This window comes from Oxyura jamaicensis, chromosome 1, assembly GCF_011077185.1.
Source record: "Oxyura jamaicensis isolate SHBP4307 breed ruddy duck chromosome 1, BPBGC_Ojam_1.0, whole genome shotgun sequence".
In the NCBI taxonomy this organism is placed as follows: Eukaryota; Metazoa; Chordata; class Aves; order Anseriformes; family Anatidae; genus Oxyura; species Oxyura jamaicensis.
In genome coordinates this window covers 154,561,367-154,566,526 of record NC_048893.1, presented here as the reverse complement: position 1 = coordinate 154,566,526, position 5,160 = coordinate 154,561,367, and the positions used below count along the sequence as shown (strand labels likewise).

At 46.9% G+C, this 5,160-nt stretch overlaps 1 pseudogene; it reads left to right on the top strand.

Moving 5' to 3' along the window:
• Window positions 1-321: 321 nt before the first annotated feature.
• On the top strand, window positions 322-1,588 carry LOC118172181 (annotated as a pseudogene).
• The last annotated feature ends 3,572 nt before the right edge of the window (window positions 1,589-5,160 follow it).

Below are 5,160 nucleotides of genomic sequence, written 5' to 3'. Positions count from 1 at the left end.
GAAGGGAACCCAGCCAAACAAATCAAGCTCGCAGTTGGACTGCAGCTTCAACCCCAGGACATCACCTGAAGGACAGGTGGGTATTAGTCATGGGAGCTACACTTTTGGCAGAGGAAGAGGCTATAGTGAAACTAACGCAACTCCTAATGGAAAGGGGAGTAAAATATGATCCGTTTAAGATAAAGCTATTATTGAATTTTTTGCGAAAACAAGCGTTCCCCTCAATGGCTTCCACAGTATTTGATGTAAAAACTTGGGACCAAGTGGGGGAAAAAAATATGGGAAGCAGTGTCCAGAGGGGATACTGATGCTCCTGAGGCGATGACTATGTGGCGGCTAGTGACTGAGGCTTTAAGATCGTGGCAGACAGAAAAGAAAGTACAGAACGCCTCTGCCCAGGCAGTAACAGCAGCCGAACCGAGATCAGAGCCTGCAAGGTCACCAGAGCGGTGTGATTTGATAGACCTGGGCGATGACAAAGAAGAGGGCCGCGGACCGCCGCTGCAGAGCCCCTCCCCGCTGACCCCCTCGGCTCCCGCCTTGCCTACCACCGATAATGCCGCCCTGGGGGCCCGAGCTTTCAACCTGCGGGAACAATGGGAGCTAGTGCGCCAGGAAGCGCTTAAGAAAGGGGCCCCGTCGACAGTCTCGGCGGTGTTTGATTTTAAAACCTGGCAAAATGATAGGACAACTCTATGGGACGCTGCCTCGGGGGGAGATACAACAACTACTGAGGTGATGACGACCTGGCGCTTATCAGCTGAGACACTGAGATCATGGCGAGCGGAAAAAAAGGGTAGAGACAGCGGCCGCACAGGCTACGCAGGCGGGTGAAATTAAAAGCGGTGACTGCGTACCGCCAGAGGAAGTAAACCTGACAGACTTGGAAACAGAAGCAGAGACAATATCACAACCCACGGCGGCCACTCTGCGCATGATGCCATTGCGGACATCAGCGCCGCCGCTCGCCCCGCCGCCGGCTGCTGCGTTTCTCCGCTCTGAGCGCCCGCCCGCCCTCACCTGGCGCTTCCATGTTCCGCCTGCTGCTGCCCCGCGGGCCCCCACTCGCCGCCGCCCGCCGCCGCCGCTGCTGCCCCCCCGCCATCAACCCCACCCCCGGGCCGGCCCCCTCTCAGGCCGCCGCCCCCTCTGCTGGCGCTGCGGGCCGCCGCCAGCAGCTCGGCCAAGGATGTGGGTGGATCCCGTGAAAAGGCAGCCAGAGATCTCAACAGTGAACACAAATTGAATAAATCCCAGCAGCTGAAAAAAGTTTTCAAATAATATGGTGCTGTAGGGGTTTCATTCCATGTTGAAATTTCATTAGTATCTCTAGGAATTTTCTACCTGTGTGTGTCAAGTGGTTTGGATATGACTGCAGTTCTCTTCAAACTTGGTTTCAGTGAATCATCACTGCTATCTAAACGGGCTGCTGGTACAGGCACATTTGTGTTGGCATATGCTATTCAAAATTGTTTGCTTTAGTATGAATCAGCATTACTATAGTTCTGTGCCATTTATTGCCCGATACTGCTGGAAGATTGGTTTCTTTAAACCTCCTACCCCAAATCTGTGATAACTTCTTATGTTTTTTACTAAAAACAAACAATCTAAGAAACAAACAAAAAACCTAGTACCTTTGAATATTGGATCGGACTCACAATATGCTGTAGGTGTTGCTCAGTGCATTGAGAAGGCACATTTGAGACATACCCTGAAGGAAAACTTGTTTCTAAAATTTAAGGAGCTGTTATTTTTGCTACAGCAGTGAGTGCACCTGTATTGTATTATTCACATGCAGAGCCACACCACGTTTCCTGGTATTTCTGCAGAGGGTAACGCACACATTGACCAGCTAACTAATATGACCCTGACTGCCCTGGTGCCAAAGGTGCTGGAGCAAGCATGGTTATCCCATGCCTTTTTCCATCAATCTGCCAAAATCTTGGCAAAACAATTCACTATATTGATCACTGACGCCAAATTGATTGTCCAAACATGTCCTGGCTGTCAACAACATGTTTCAACCCCGTCTTTAATAGTAAACCATAGAGGTCTACAGTCCTTACAGTTATGGCAGACCGACGTAACGCATATTCCAGAATTTGTTCGTTTGAAATATGTTCACATATCGGTAGATACTTTCTCTCATGCTATTTGGGCGACAGTTGTGATGGGTGAAACTAGTCACCATGTCCAGGCTCACTTCCGTGTTGCTTTTGCAGTGCTAGGCATCCCAAAGGGAATAAAAACCCGACAGTGGCCCTGCCTATGGTAGTCACTCCCTTCAAACCTTTTTTTCAGACTTGGGGTATCCGACACATCACAGGAATTCCTCATTCCCCCACGGGTCAAGCCATTGTTGAGCACACACATTGCACCTTGAAAGCACTGCTAAATAAACAAAAAGGGGGAGACACCCAGGAAACACCACAGAACAGGTTGGGAAAGGCACTTGGCGTAGTGAATCACCGGTCATTACCCTTTTCTCACAAAGAGGTACCACCCGTAATAAAACATTACAAAAATATGAACTCCACACTGTCACAGGTGCCACAATCAGAGCAGGTCTTAGTAATGGCAAAAAAAATAAAAATAAATACAGGTCATTGGGAGGGACCCCAGCCACTAATAACTTGGGGTCAAGGGTATCCTTGTGTCTCCACAGGTCACGGACCAAGATGGGTACCAGCAAAGGGGGTAACGCCATGGTTAGCCTCCTCCTCACAATTGCCGCTGTCATGGGTTATTGCCAGCCCTAGGTCTCCTTCCAACCATGCCGCAACATCTGGTCACCTTCACCAACCTGAAAGGACAAGAAGTGATGTGCCTGTCCTTGGCTAGTGCTAATGACCCGTTTACGACATGTCAGGTGGGTATCACGGCAGATAACAAAGACTGGACTGTCTGCTTGTCATGAGCACCCCTAGAGCCACAGGAATTAGATATCCTGGGAAGTGTAACAGCCACAGCACGTGTAAGGTTCAATTGCTCGGGAAAAAAAAAAAAAATCATGAAACAAATGGTCAACGCCACACTTGCTCCTTATTGCAATGCATCTCTTGTTGTAATTATACAAAACTATAATAGCATAATTCCTTGTGCCAGGAGCAGCTCTGCTTGGCTGTGGGATCGACTGTGGAATGGACACCCCAAGGTGCACCCTGAGCCTTTTCCTCCGAGGGGTCTCCACTCTCAGCCGCTCACCACAGGAGTAGACAAGGATCTCCTGAAGCTGCGGACAAATTATTTTAAGTGATATTTTCTTGTGGTATGAATGAGAAGTGCAAGAGGCCTCTTTGCGTGATTGTGTGATTGTGCTGTGCAAGTGAGAAGCAGCATCGCTGTGAAGCAACATCCCAATTGCTTAGTGACTTGTTGACTGATGTAGATTCTAGTAGGCATGCTACTTTACAATCGTAATTCTGCATGTGATTTTCACCCTGTTGCTTATTGTACCATGCTTATTGCAATGTCTGCAATGATTGATAGAAAGATCTATAGAAAGCATTTGGTTGGTTGAAAATAAAAAAGGGGGAATTGTGAGAAAGGAATTTGCAGGTGGCTTTGTGCTGTTTCACGTGTCCCTGAATTGGAGATAATGAGGAAACAAGTGGTAGAAACAAAAACTTGAGCAAGGTTGAGATGAAGTAAATTGGCTACAGTGTTAAAGGTGAGCTTTGGGCAATGGCCAATTGCTGGCTGGCTCAAGGCGCATGTCTGAGGGTCTGTACTGGGTCTGGCTGGGATGTTAACTTTCCCTGCAGCAGCCCATACAGTGCTGCGCTCTGCACTTGTAGCTAGAACAGCAGTGCTATCACACTGGTGTTGTGTCTGCTGCTGAGAAGGGCTGGCACAGCATCAGGACTCTCTCTAACCCTCCTAGGGGGTGGGCAAAAAAGTGAGAAAGAAACATCAGCAGGGCAGCTGACCTAAACCAACCAAAGGGGTATTCCATACCATATGATGTCACACTCAGCAATAAAAGGTGGAAAAAGGAGGAAGAGGGGAGGGGTGGGCTCTCATTGCGAAAACATCTGTTCTCCTCCCGAACAGTGGCTACGTGCGTTGAGGCCCTGCTTCAAGGACGTGGTCAAGCATCGCTCATTTGTGAGAAGTAGAGAGTAATTTCTTTCCTCTGCACTTCCACATAGCCTTTACTTGTTTTGTTTTGTTATTCCCTTTCCCCCTTCCTCTTCCCCTTTCCCTTTTTTCCCTTTAGTTGAATTGTTTAATTAATAATAATATCTCCTTAATAATACTTATTTTTCTCTTTAATTAAATTATTCTTATCTCAACCCATGAGTTGTTCTTTCCTTTACTTCTTCCCCTCCTCATCTGAGGAGGGGGAGTGAGAGAGTGGTTGTGGTGTTCAGCTGCCTAGCATGGTAAAACCACCACAGGGTCTCTAACCAATTGTATGACAGAATCGGGTGCGTGGACAGCGCGTGGGGCTACGGGGAAAGTATATGTAGTGGTGAAAAAGGGCAGTAAAGGTCTCTTGTTGACAAGCCATCTGGAGTCCATGTCTTGCATCCCGTCACAGATCTGTTAGTCTAGCCTCAGGCCCTCGAAAATTTATTGAGATTATCCTGGGATGTACTGAAAGGCAGTTAAAGAACAAAGCAATTATCAGGCTTAGTTGACTTCATATGTGTTCACAAAGAGAAAGTCCTGCCTTAATAATTTGATCTCCATCTATATTAAGGTTACCTGCTTGGTGGATAAAGGGAAGGAGGCGGATATAATATTTTTGGATTTTAGTAAGGCCTTTGATACTGTCCTTCACAGCATCCTTCTGGACTAATTTTCCAACTGTGAGATAAACAAATTTGTTCTACACTGAGTGATGAACTGACTTAACGGTAGAGCTCAAAGGTTCACGATGAATGGGGCTGCATCTGGCTGACAGCCAGTCAGTAGTGTTATATGCCAGGGCTCAATTCTAGGTCCAGTCCTGTTCAACATTTTATCCATGATTTGGATGCAGGAGTGGAATGTATCTTCAGCATGTTTGCTAATAATACTGAATGATAATGTCTTTAATAACATCCTTTAACATTTGGTTAGTCCTGAAGTTGTCGGGACTTGATGATATTTTTAGGTCCCTTCCAAATATTCTATTCTATTCTATTCTATTCTATTCTATTCTATTCTATTCTA